Source organism: Triticum aestivum, chromosome 5B (assembly GCF_018294505.1).
Source record: "Triticum aestivum cultivar Chinese Spring chromosome 5B, IWGSC CS RefSeq v2.1, whole genome shotgun sequence".
In the NCBI taxonomy this organism is placed as follows: domain Eukaryota; kingdom Viridiplantae; phylum Streptophyta; class Magnoliopsida; order Poales; family Poaceae; genus Triticum; species Triticum aestivum.
Window position 1 is genome coordinate 305,591,955 of NC_057807.1, and position 14,625 is coordinate 305,606,579.

Consider the following 14,625-nt stretch of genomic DNA (forward strand, 5'->3'; position numbering starts at 1 on the left):
TCATAAGGAAGACAATCAAAAAAATAAATCATGCTCCGACTTCATCACATAACGGTTCACCATACGTGCATGCTACCGGAATCACAAACTTTAACACAAGTATTTCGACCAATCCAGAATTACTCACTAGAATGACTCTAATATCACCATTTTTAATCCCAAAACAAATGCAAGGAATCAAACTTCTCATATATTCAATGCTCTTTATATGAAAGTTTTTATTATATCCATCTTGGATGCCCATCATATTAGGAATAAATTCGCAACCTAAGCAAATTACCATGATGTTTAAGACTCTCAAAATAATATAAGTGAAGCATGAGAGTTCATCAATTCCTATAAAATGAAACCACTGTCGTGCTCTTAAAAGATATAAATGAAGCACTAGAGCAAACAGCCTAGCTCAAAAGATATAAGTGAAGCACATAGAGTATTCTAATAAATTCACAATTAATGTGTGTCCCTCTCAGAAGGTGTGTAAAACAAGGATGATTGTGGTAAACTAAAAATAAAATAATCATATCATACAAGACGCTCGAAGCAAAATACATATCATGTGGTGAATAAAAATATAGCCTCAAGTATATTTACCGATGGATTGAAGACGAAAGAGGGGATGCCATCCGTGGCATCCCTAAGCTTAGATGCTTGGTTGTCCTTGAATATTACCTTGGGGTGCCTTGTGAATCCCCAAGCTTAGGCTCTTTCCACTCCTTATTCTGTTGTCCATCAAATCTTTACCCCAAACTTGAAAACTTCACAACACAAAACTCAACAGAAAACTCATAAGGTCCTTTAGTGTAAGAAAAGCAAATCACCACTTAGGTACTGTTGTGAACTCATTATAAATTTATAATGGTGTTATATCTACTGTATTCCAACTTCTCCATGGTTCACACCCCCCGACACTACCCATAGATTCATCAAAATAAACAAACAACACATAAGAAACAGAATCTGTCAAAAACAGAATAGTCTGCAAAGATCTGAATTGTTCTCATACTTCTGTAACACTAAAAATTCTAAAACTTAGGACAACGTAGTAAATTTATATATGAATCTTGTCTAAACAATTCAGAACCAGAACACGCTCCTGTGAATTTAAAATATTATGTTACTAGACGGAAAAGTTTCTGTTTTTCAGCAAAATCAAATCAACCATCACCATAGATCATCCCAGAGGTCTTACTTGGCTCAAACACCAATTAGAACACTAAAACACAATTACTACAGAGGTAATAATGTGTATTTATCCAAGAATAGTAGCAAAAAAGGGACAAAAAATTGGGTTGCGTCCCAACAAGCGTTATTGTTTAACGCCCCTAGCTAGGCACATTAAAATAGATCTAGCTGTTGTCATCTTTCGTATTTAATACATAAGTGGCCCTCATAATAGATTCATACAAATTAATTTTATTTCTTGGAAAGTGTTCCATGACCTTCTTTAACGGAAATTCAAATATAAGGTTTCCTACTTTCATATCAACAATTGCACCAATTGTTCTAAGGAAAGGTCTACAAAGAATAATAGGACATGTAGGATTGCAATCTATATCAAGCACAATAAAATCGATGGGCACATAATTCCTATGGAACAATAAGAACATCATTAATCATTTCCATAGGTTTCTTAATAGTGGAATCCGCTATATGCAAATTCAAAGGACAATCATCAATTTTGTGGAAACCAAGCACATCACATAAAATTTTTGAAATAGTGGAAACACTAGCACCCAAATCACACAAAGCATAGCACTCATAATCTTTAATTTTAATCTTAATAGTAGGTTCCCGCTCATCATAAAGCTTTCTAGGGATAGAAACTTCCAATTCAAATTTTTCTTCAAACGCTTTCATCATAGCATCAACGATATGTTTAGTAAAAGCTTTATTTTGATTATAAGCATGAGGTGAATTAAGCATGGATCACAACAAGGCAATACAATCTATCAAAGAACAATTATCATAATTAAAGTCCTTGAAATCCTAAAGAGTGGGTTCATTGCTACTTAAAGTTTTGACCTCTCAAATCCCACTTTTATTAATTTTTTCATTGAGATCTTTAAACTCCAAATTATTGGGTTGCCTTCTAGCCAAAGTTGACTCATCTCCAGTCCCATATTTATCAAGATTTATATTAGCAAACAAAGATTCCATAGGAGTCACACCAATATCTTTAAGATCCTCATCATTATTATCGAAAGACTCCAGTTTAGCGTCCATCTTATTTACCAAAGTGGTTTGCTTATCGGAAATTTGGCCTACTAAATTTTTAATATGAGCAAATTGAGATTTAAGTCCACATATTTCCTTAGTAACATCATCTAGCTCTTTATTAATATATTCCATCATAGTTTTTTGTTCTTTAAGTTCGTTCCTAAAGAAACTATTATGCTCAAATTGTAAGGACATAAAACTTTTTGCATTATTTTCAATTTCTTCCAACTTACTATAGTAAGGATCAAAGCTCTTGGGTTGAACCGTAAGGGCAAGCAAGCAATCTAACACACAAGCAAACAAAAAGCAAATGAAAAGACGAAAGAAAGAATGGCGAATAAAAAGGCAATTTTTTTTATTTTTCTGAAAACGTTTTAGAAATGGGGGAGGGGAAACGAGAGGCAAATGGAAAATAATGTAATGCAAGAGATGAGAGTTTATGATAGGTACTTGGTAGGCTTGATGTAGAACCTCCCCGACAACAGTGCTAGAAATTCTTCCTGCTACTTCTTGAGCTTGCATTGATATTCCGTTAAATAGGAAAGGGTGATGCAACAAAGTAGAGATAAGTATTTCTCTGAGTTAAGAACCAAGATATCAATCCAGTAGGAGGCACAAGCAAGTCTCCAATATATGCACCTGCACAAAATAACAAACACTTGCACTCAACACGAAAAACGGGTTGTCAATCCATTCACGGCCTCGTAACAAGAGTGAGATATAATAGAGATAGGTATAAAAAATAAAAGAGCAAACTAAAGTAAAAGTAAATAAATTGCAACAATGTATTTTTGTTTTTTTTTGTTTTATGGATCTTAAAATATATGATGGAAAGTAGACGCGGGGGCCATAGGTTTCACTAGAGGCTTCTCTCTTGAATAATGCATACGGTGGGTAAACAAATTATTGTTGAGAAATTGATAGAACAGCGCATAGTTATGACGATATCTCAGGCAATGATCATGAATATAGGCATCACGTCCGTGACATGTACACCGAAACGATTCTACATCTACTACTATTACTCCAAACATTTACCAACTCCTGCCTACATCTAGAGTATTAAGTTCAAATGAACAGAATAACGCAATAAGCAAGATGACATGATGTAGAGGGATAAAGTCAAGCAATATGATATAAACCCCATCTTTTTACCCTTAATGGCAACAATACAATACGTGCCTTGCTACCTATTGGGGATATAACCCCGAGGTGTGACCCGCCAAGGAGGGGCCGGGTTACACCGTTGGTGACTCAAAAAAGAAGGCCCAGGTAAGCCCAAGAATACATGTGTGAAGACGACGGCTGAAGAGGCGGGCCTGGTGGCGGCCCAAGACCCAAACGTATGAACCGCCATGTGGTGGCTTGCCTGGTAAGGCAAGGAAATTTAGAAACCTTGGCGGTCATGATGTGTGATCCGGCTCAGACTCTGGTAAGCCACCGGGCTTCGACCTGTGTATATAAAGGCGCAGACCCTGTGGCGGGTTAGCTCAAGAGACAACCCATCGATAGCTAGCTAGGTCAAGCGTAATCGCTCCTTGTAATCGATACCCAAGCAATAAGAAACAAGAGTAGGAGTAGGCTTTTACCGGCCGAACTTGGGTAAACCCTTTGTGTCCTTTGTCCCGTTCAACCCCTTTGAGCTAACCTACATTGTGATGGCTCCACACCTAAGTCCTTTCACATGGGCATTTACGTGTCAAATCCATGGCAGTTAGCGCCCATCGTGGGGCTAGAGCATGGTGGTTTCGAGTTCTTGAAGGGAAATTTCTCAGGGATCGAAGGCTATGTCATGGGGCGGATGACCAAGAATCGTCGCGTCAAGATCTACATCAACACCGCTGGCTGGGGCCCCGAGGCCGACTCAATCGAGCACGGGTACCGGGTCCCCTTCGGTGGAATTCACGTCTTCATTGGCAAGATCAGTGAGTCGGAGCCTAGCCAGACACCTGCACCAGCATCATCGAGATGGCTCCGCGCGTGTGACCTGCCAGGGTTCAACCCGACCGGAAGCACATCTTTGTTGGCTTTCTTCATGGGGCGGATCTTGAGGAAGGGTTTGTATCTAGTGGAGAGACGGCCATCTATTCAGATCACAAGTCCTCAACTGGAGAAACCGAATCAATTTATCAGCTTCAAGACGGTGGGCTTGGGGCTATTCCAATGGTGACAGTATTTTGGATCCCTATGAGCCGCCGAGCAGGGCTGCTGTTTTTATGGCCGATACGCAGCCAATGCTGAATTCGTCAACGATCGCGGGTATGACATCTGGCTCAACTGCGGCTGCGATGGCTGGGGCGAGTGGCCCGGTACGGCCGCTGGCTCAAGTCTTATCTGAGCTCTTGGATGCCTTGGTGACTCTGTTAGCTGCAGAGGTAACTCCGGTGACTCAGGCACATCATAATGTGGAAGTTGCAAAACTGTGTGGCGAGGTGGCCAAGGCCCGAGAGGATCTTAATGCGGAGAACGCCAGGATGGCAACCGAGCGAGCTTCATTGGAGGCCGAGTCACAGCGAAAAAGAGCGGAAGCATTTCGTTTAAGTTTGGACCAGAACACATCCAATGCTGTTCTTCGAAGGAGACATCATAGCCACTTACCTTCATAGTTTGAGGGACGAAATCTTTTTAACACACCTGGGGTAGGAACGAGTAACCCGCCCGGTGTGACCCGGGCTGCTGAGGCACCAGGGACCAGAGCGGCAGCTCAGGCTCATTTGCCACACCCGCCTCACAGCGATTCGACCCACGCCTCAATGGGTTCGAACACCCTTTGGCCATTACTCTAACCGTATGGATAATATGATTGTTGTAGCCACATGGCTGGTGGCCTTTCCGATCGAGTGAGAGTGTCCGACTGTGATAGAGACCTAGAACACGATGGAGCTCCTTCAGACAGCTATAGGACAGCAGGCGGCTTATTCATACAGCCGTGATCGTGTCCATTCAACTGCCCGCCCAAGTCGAAGCTACAGCCAGTGCATGGAGTCGCTGGCGATTTCTAACAGCGAGTGGCATCGTAACCCGCATCGTAACAATGACCCTCCCTGTGGACATAACCCGCCCCGTGATGATCATAATGCTCAGGCCCTGGTGGATTAGGCTAGAAACCATTGTGAGGTGGAATTGGCGGCTCAAGTGGGGGCTCATCAATAGTTTAAGTTAAACCCTTCAACGTCTGTGGAGGCTGGGATGACTTCCAAAACAGTTGGTGTGCCGTGTCTAGTGTCGGCTCTACGCAATGAACGTCTGCCCAAGGATTTTGAGGGTCCTCATAAGGTGCTTAACTAGACAACTAAACTTCCACCTGAGGCTTGGATTGAAAGTTATGAACTGGCTATGGAGATGCTGGATGTTAATGATGGTGTATGTGTCAAATACTTCACAATGATGTTGGACAAACCGTCTCATACTTGGTTGAAAGGATTACCCACCAATTCCACCAATTCATGCACTGAGTTGAAGGCGCGCTTCATTCAGAACTTTAAGGGAACATGTAAGCAACCTTTGTCGATTATTGACCTGGAAAAATGTGTGCAGCGGGAGGATGAGTCGGCCCATCATTGGGTTCACTGGGTCTCGGCTATTATCCACTCATCGGATAGCATTACGGCAGGCTCCGCTATTTTGATTTTGGAGAAGAATTGTCACTTTACCCCCCTTAAACAGAAGCTCAGATGGCTCAAGCATCATTGTAGTGACACGGGGAAGCTCATGGCAACTCTCATTAACTATGATGACTCTGATACTACCAAGGATCCTGCGTCTGATGATGAAAATTCCAACAAGGGAAAGAAGAGTGGTAATGGTAAGGGTCAATAGGAGAACGTGACCGGACATAATGGTCACAATCAGGGTAACAGTGGTAAGCGCAGACACCCCGATGGCGGGTCAGATCTTGTAGCTAACACCAGCACTGGATAAGAAAATCGGCGCCGTGGTAAGCCGGTGTTCGGAGGGCCAACTTTTAATCTTAAGGCAATGTTGAATGAACCTTGCCCGAAACACAGTTTGCCCAATAAGCCAGCGGCTCATGCTTTGAAGGATTGTTTCACTATGAAATAATACAAGAATTCCGGCTTCCATCAGAATCATGGTAACAATAATGGCCCGCCTGGTGGGTCGGGATCCGGTTCACACGGGCCCGGCTTTGGCGGCGGTGGCTCAAGTTATGGGTATCAAGGACATGGCAACCAGGGTGGTCATGACCAACAGTCCGGTCCGGGTAACCATTAATAGCAGTTAGGGTACCAAAATAATCCAAAGCAGCTCAACGGGGGTCAATATCATTTTTCCGCCACAAGTCTTTGCAGGAGATATCAAAAGGTTCACAAGCATGCGGTCAATGCAATTGAGCCGGTGGTACCTCGGTACCTGCGGTGATTAGAGCAGCCAATTACATGGAGCAGAGAGGATCACACGCCCCGGATTGGTAATCCGGGTCAACTAACATTGGTGGTAGCCCCTCAAGTTGGGGGTTACAAATTCACTAAAGTGATCATGGATGGTGGCAGCAGCATGAATATCCTTTATTATGATACCTTTCGCCGAATGAATTTGAATCATAAAGAGCTTAAGCCATCCTCTACAGTCTTCCATGGCGTGGTACCTGGTAAGTCGGCATATCCAGTTGGTAAGATTTCCTTGGAAGTGGCCTTTTGTAATGACTATGACTACAGGGCAGAAATGTTATGGTTTGAAGTGGTTAAGATCAAGTGCCCTTATCATGCCTTGTTTGAACGGCCGGCTTATGCCAAGTTTATAGCATGGCCCTGTTATGTTTATCTACACCTCAAGATGCTAGGACGTAAGGGTACATTACAGTCCATGGTAATCGAAAGATTTCTTTAGAATGTGAAAAATGAGATGTTGCATATGCTGAATCAGCTTATGCTACTGAGAAGCTTAAGTTTTATAAGGATAATGTTGACCCGGCTGATATGACTCCCTTTAAGAAGCCCACCACAGAGCAAGACCATTCGTTGAAATTTAAGTCGGTTGATGATACTAAACAAGTTTACTTTGTCCCAGGCGACTCATCTCACCAGTTCACAATAGGGGCCAACATGGATCCTAAATAGGAAAGCACGCTCATCGAGTTCATCCATGAGAATCAGGACATCTTTGCATGGAAACCTTAAGACATGTCGGGTGTACCAGAGAATTCGCTGATGTCCACCCTGCCGCGGTAATTAGCGCGTTCCATCAGAACGTGCGGAACCGCAGGATGCGGGAGGAGATGGCAATGTGCAAGATCAGAGACGTCGGTGAGCTATATGCCCTAGCCGACAAGTGTGCACGTGCTGAGGAAGGGAGGAAACTCCCCGGAGAGAATACAGGGCAAGGAAAAACCGGCGGCGGAACAACAGGAAGAAGAAAGGCAAAGAGGTGCTAGTCGTTGAGCAGTCCGGCAAGAAAGCCAAAGCTGGTAGCTCCGGCAAGGAGATTGCCGCAGGCACCTACCACCAGACTGTGGCGGTCGCCGACAAGCAGGACGGCGCCAACAAGCAGTACTGCAAAATCCACCGCACCAAGGGCCATGACCTCCAGAGCTGCAAGAAGGTCGAGCAGCTTGTCGAGCAGCAAAAGGCTGAATACGAGCGACGCGACAAGGAGAAAGCCTAGGAAGGTGCTGGAGGAGCTTGCAAGAAATGTCCCGGCCGAGCAGGACGCCGCGGCAAGGCCAAGCAGCGGCAAGGAGACAGACCTGCCCTTAGCCGCGACAAGGATGAAGATGACGACGACGATGAAGATATGGATGGTGACGAGACCGATGAGCAGGAGTTCCAGAAAGCCACAGAGGTCCTGTGCGTTGACGGTGGTGCTTCTCTGCATACTTCACACCGCCAGCTCAAGCAGTGGGTGCGAGAAGTCAATGCGGCAGAACCACCCATCGAGTCATGCAAGCCTCTGAAATGGTCCAGCACGCCTATCATCTTTGATATTGAGAACCACCCTGATCGCATAACTGCGGTCGGGTGCTTGCCGATGTTGGTTTCACCAACTATCCGCAACCTCAAGGTCACTAAGATGCTAGTTGATGGCGGGGCCGGCTTGAACCTGATCTCCTCCGTGGTGCTCCAGAAACTTCAGATCCCTGATAGCGAGCTCGAAGAGACCGGCACATTCCAAGGAATCAATCCGGGAAGGAACAAGCCGAAGGGAAAGATCACGTTGCCGGTAACATTTGGCAGCAAGTTGAACTTCAGGACTCAGAGGGTCACTTTTGACGTTGCTGATTTCCCATTACCTTATAATGGGATACTCGGCCGTCCAGCACTCGCCAAATTCATGGCAGCCTCTCACTATGCATACAACGTGCTGAAGATGCCAGGCCTGATAAGTGTCATCTCTGTCCCCGGCGACAAGAAAGATGCTCTTATCTGCGCCGACAAGATCTACCGGGAAGCAGCAGCTGCAACAGATCACAAGTCACTTGCCGTTGAAGCTCCCGGGGCGAAGAAGAAGACCAAGTCCGGCAAGAGTTCTGATGCCCACTCCGGCAAGTGCACCTTTTCGGAGTGCTGCGCTACCGTCGAGGACGCACCATCGAGCTCCACCGGCAAGTGTAAGAAGACAATGGCAGCTCCACCAGAGACCAAGAGGGTGTCCGCCAAGGAGGACGGTACTGGTGGTACATTCACCATCAGTGCCACTCTCGACCCTAAATAGGAAAGCGTGCTCGTTGCTTTCCTGTGGGCGAACATCGACGTGTTTGCATGGCAACCGTCTGACATCCCCGGTGTTCCCAGGAAAGTAATCGAGCACCATCTTGCCGTCTGTCCTCATGCGCGGCCCGTCAAGCAGAAAGTTAGGAAACAGGCAGTGGAGCGCCAAGAATTCATTGCAGAAGAAATCAAGAAATTGGAAGCAGCAGGCCTTGTCAGAGGAGTGCTCCATCCTACGTGGTTGGCCAATCCTGTAGTCGTGCGTAAGGCAAACGGGAAATGGAGGCTTTGTATCGACTTTACCGATGTTAATAAAGCTTGTCCCAAAGACCCATTTCCCTTGCCGCGCATCGACCATATTGTTGACTCCACGGCCGGATGTGACTTGCTTTCGTTTCTTGATGCATACTCAGGACACCATCAGATCTTCATGGCAGAAGAGGATGAGGATAAGACCGCATTCATCACCCCATGTGGCACTTACTGTTTCGTACGGATGCCTTTCGGTTTAAAGAATGCTGGTTCAACATTTGCAAGGGTTGTCCACGTCGCTTTTGAGCCGCAAATGCACAGAAATGTGGAAGCCTACATGGATGACATAGTGGTCAAGAGCAAGGACAAGGCGACTCTGATTCAAGATTTAGACGAAACCTTTGCAAATCTGCGCAAGATCAACCTCAAGCTTAACCCCAAGAAGTGTGTGTTTGGAGTCCCTTCTGGCAAGCTTCTCGGGTTCTTCGTGTCTCAGCGAGGAATTGAAGCCAATCCCGACAAGATCAAGGCCATTGAGAAGATTGAAGCACCAAAGCGCGTCAAGGATGTACGAAGACTTGCCGGTTGCGTAGCTGCTCTCAGCAGGTTTATTTCTAGGTCCGCTGAGCGCGCCCTGCCGTTTTTCAAAATATTGAAAAAGGCAGGTCCAATGAAATGGACTCCGGAAGTGGAGGCTGCGCTGCAGGACTTAAAGAGATACCTATCCTCCACTCCGACACTTGTCGCACCTAAGCCACAAGAGAAGTTGCTGCTGTATATAGCGGCAACCAATCAAGTGGTTAGTGCTGCGTTAGTAGCGGAAAGGGAGGCGGATGATGAGCCAGCAACCACGACAGATGCATCCAGCGACAAGCAGGGGACTTCACCGGCAAGCTCTGGTCCCGACAAGGACGGATCTGCGCAGGAGCATGAGAAGATGCAGAAAAGAATGGTGCAGCACCCAGTTTACTTTGTCAGTTCCCTTCTGCAGGGAGCTAGATCAAAGTACTCTGGTGTGCAAAAGTTGCTTTTTGGCCTTCTCATGGCCTCGAGAAAGCTGCGCCATTACTTCCAAGCACATGAGATCACAGTCGTCACTCGTTTTCCGCTGAAGAGGATACTGCAAAATCCCGAAGCAACAGGCAGGATTGTCGAGTGGGCGCTGGAACTGACAAGCTTTGGCCTCAAGTTTGAGAGCACTTCAACTATCCAAAGCAGAGCATTGGCAGAGTTCATAGTAGAATGGACGCCAACGCAAGATGAAGAAGTTCCAGAAACGAGCATCCGCGTCAAGGAAGCAAGCAAGGAGTGGCTGATGTACTTTGACGGTGCCTTCTCGCTGCAAGGCGCCGGTGCGGGTATGCTACTTGTTGCACCCACCGGAGAGCACCTCAAGTACGTAGTCCAGATGCACTTTCCCAAGGAGCAAGCAACAAACAATACTGCAGAGTATGAAGGATTGCTTGCCGGTCTCAGGATCGCGGCAGACCTTGGGATCAAGAAGCTCATTGTCAGGGGTGACTCCCAGCTTGTCGTCCGCCAAGTGAACAAGAATTATCAGAGTCCGTTGATGGAAGCTTACGTTAATGAAGTGAGAAAGCTAGAACAGCACTTTGATGGCCTACAGATGGAGCATGTCCCAAGAGCTCAGAACGACATTGCCGATGGCCTGTCAAAGTGCGCAGCACTTAAGTTACCTGTGGAACCAGGGATCTTTGTGCTCAACCTGACTCAACCGTCTGTAACGCCATCAATTGGACAGAGCAAGAAGAGGAAGTTGATTTCTGGTGACTATTTTCCGGCAGAGCTTCATGAAGCCGCCGCCAAGAAGGTCGTCAAAATCAACGCCAAGAGTGCTGAGGAGCAGTCTGCTCCGGCAAGAACTAAGATTTGTTCCGTTGAAGCAGACGCTCCTGACAAGTTTTGCTCCGGCAAGCTTGCCGGGGAACATCAAGCTCCGGCTGAGCTACAGGTTCTTGTCGTAGAAGCGGATGTTCCCGCAGCAGCAGATGTGCCTTTAGTCTTTGTTGCCGAGCCGCAAGCTCCAACATGGGCACAACCGATTGTCCTTTTCCTTCAGACAGGAGAACTTCCCGAAGAGCAAGAAGAAGCGGAAAGAGTAGCCCGGCAGTCAAGTATGTACCAGTTTGTCGACAACACACTGCACAGAAGAAGACTCAACGGTGTGAAATTGAAGTGTATTCGCCGGGAAGACGGACAAAAGCTGTTGGCAGAGATACACGGAGGCATATGTGGTCACCACATTGGCGCAAGAGCACTTGCCGGCAAAGCGTTCCGGCAAGGTTTCTTTTGGCGAACAGCCCTCCAGGATGCAACTGCATAAGTAACCAAGTGTGAAGCGTGCCATTTCCATTCCAAGCAGATACACCAGCCAGCTCAAGCTCTCCAGACGATCCCTTTATCCTGGCCATTTTCGGTCTAGGGGCTCGACATCCTCGGCCCCTTTCCCCGAGCTGTCGGGGGCTTTGAGTACTTGTATGTTGCAATCGACAAGTTCACAAAGTGGCCGGAAGTGGAACCAGTGAGGAAGGTGACAGCACAGTCAGCAGTCAAGTTCTTCAGGTCGATTGTTTGCCGTTTCGGGATCCCTAACAGGATCACCACCGACAACGGCATGCAATTCACGAGCCGCACCTTCATGCAATACGTCCAAGATCTTGGCGCCAAGGTCTGCTTCGCTTCTGTTGCTCATCCAAGAAGCAATGGTCAAGCGGAGAGGGCTAATGCTGAAGTGCTGCGCGGGCTCAAGACCAGGACTTTCGACAGGCTGCGCAAGTGCGGAAGGAACTGGATTGAGGAGCTGCCGGTGGTTCTTTGGTCGATCAGGACGACGCCAAATCGAGCCACTGGCCAGACACCTTTCACTCTAGTATATGGAGCAGAGGCAGTTCTCCCCACGGAACTCGTATACGGGTCACCTCGAGAGCTCGCTTATGATGAGCTTGAGCAAGAGCAGCTGCGACAAGATGACGCGCTGCTCCTTGAGGAGGATCGTCTTCAGGCTGCTGTACGAGCTGCTCGATACCAGAAAGCTTTGCGCCGCTACCATAGCCGCAAAGTTAATGCCAGAAGTTTCGAGGAAGGCGACCTTGTTCTTCGGCGCGTTCAGTCCGCCAAGAATTCCAACAAGTTGACGCCAAAGTGGGAAGGCCCTTACCGGGTGAAACGAGTCACTAGGCCTGGCGCTGTCCGCCTTGAGACCGAAGATGGCATTCCGGTGAGCAACTCCTGGAACATTGAGCATCTTCATAAATTTTACCCGTAAGGCACGGTTGCCGGAACCTGTTCCGGCAACCACCTTTTGTACAAGTCTTGCCGATGTTGCATGTAATCATTTGTACAAAGCCGGGCGCAGATCCCGTGCATAAGTAAAGCTCATGTGCTCCGCCCATCTTGTCAATTTCATGCTTTCTACTTTGTATATGCATGCATTATCTGACACTTTGTGCAGCACCCACCCCCGGTAAGCAATAACGAGCTGTAAGGCTCCATATCTTTATTTTCTCTTCTTTCTTTTTCTCAAAAAGGAAAGGAAGGTTCCCTCGCGCACAAGATTGCCGGGGGGAAGGCAGAAGATAATGGTGTGGACCGGGCATCGTTCAAGGAAGTTTCGCCTTACCGGAAAGCAAACGACAGCAAAGCTAAGTTGCAAAAGTTTGAGCAATCAGTTTTAAATTTTTAAGTTATCTTCCTTGAACGACCGTGCTTTGTATGGAAAACCTGTGCACAGAGGAACCAACTCGTAGCTAGTTGCGCCCTTACTTTGTGTCGAGTCCGCTCAACAACTTAAGTGAGCTGCGACTAGTTGCGACAAGGTTTCTTGTCGGAAGCGGCACCGCCAGCAGGCTGCTGACGTCCCGCACTCAGCGCTCGCGGCTAAGGTGCCTGCGCCGACAAGTTCCCTAAAAGCGTAGGGCAAAAACATACAAAGGGAGGAATCAAGTAAAGGAAATAACATAGCAAATCTCTACCCAAAATAGAATTATATTACAAGGTAGCTTGTCGCAGCTCTAACAGATTGTTCTCATGACATGACTAGCAGCGACAAAGAGAAAGAGAAAACGGGCGGCCTAATCTACGCGATCGCCCTCAACCCTCTTGATTCCGCTCACCTTGTCCACAATGGGTGCGACAAGGGCCTTGAGCGCTTCCAGATCAGCATCCGGCGGCAAGGACTTGAGGACATTGGTGAAGTTGAGACCTGGGTTGCGGAAGGCCACCTTCATCAGCACCTTTTGAAGAGCCCCCGCGCAAATCCTGCGCGACTCGTCGGCCAGCTGCTTTGGGATCTTCTCCTGGAGTCGCTGGAGGGCCGTCGCCACGCCTTTGAAGAACAAGCTAAGCTTGGCGCTGGGTTGGAGGTGCTCGTCGGAGGAGTACCCGAGCTCCTCCATCCCCAACTGCGCCAACTCCCCGTCAATGGCTGCGGCAAGATCCACAAGACCCTCGGTCTCGTGCTCCACGGTCTCCCTGAAAGCGTCATGGGCGGCAGCGGCACTCGCCAGCAGCGCCTCGTCAGTCTTGATCTTCTCCGACAAGGCCACCTCCCGCTCCCTGGCGCCGTCCAGCGTCTGAGTCAAAGTAGCCAACTTCAACTCGAGATCTGCATTGGAATCCTTGGCAGTGCTGAGCTCCTTGCTCCTCTCAGCGAGAAGACCCTGCAGCTCACCATGAGCAGCAGCGTCCTTCTCGCGCTCACGCTTGAGCGCGGCAAGCTCCTCGCCGCTCGCCCTGATATCGGCTTCCAGCTACGCCACCTTCGTCTCCAGCTCCTTCTTGGCGGCCTCGGCAGCTGCGGTAGCATCCCTTGCTTCTTTGAGAGCCCCGCCAATTGCTTTCTCGCGCGCGGCAAGCTCCTCCTCGTGGCTGTCAAGGTTCACCTTCCGTTGCGCCAACTCACCTTCCTGTGCAGATAGCTTCTTGGCAGCAAGCCGCTGCTCCTCTTCAACCTCAGCCTTCCCGAGGAGGAAGGCTTTCGGCTCCTCGGCGAGTTGCTCCCGCTCCTCTGCTAGAGATCGCAGAGCTTCCTGCCTGAGACCCCGGAGCTCCTCCGCGCGCTTCTCAATATCCACTCCCGCCTTCGCGACAAGCGCTTCTCAGGATGCCAGCTTGGCCTGTCGGGCGCGGTAGAGCGACAGCAGCTTCTGCAGCAGCCGCTCCTCCTCGGGCTCATCGCTGCTGCTGCTTGGCGCGTCGACCAACGCCAGCCCAGCGGAGGCGAGCACCTCTTCGTCATAAGTTTCTCCTTCGACCGGCGCCCTGGAGCTCGACGCCCAGGGGAGCTTGATGAAGACGCCATCGCCGGCCTTCAAATAGGCGCCGGGCTGGGGCTCTTCGGAGCCTGGTGCTGCAACAGCGGCAGAGGGATCGGCGGTCGGTGCAGCGCCTGACGTTCCTGCGGCCTCGGGGCCGTCAGTGCGATCGCCGGATTCCTCGCCAGCTTCTGCAGCGGCAGCCTTGGCGGCCTCTT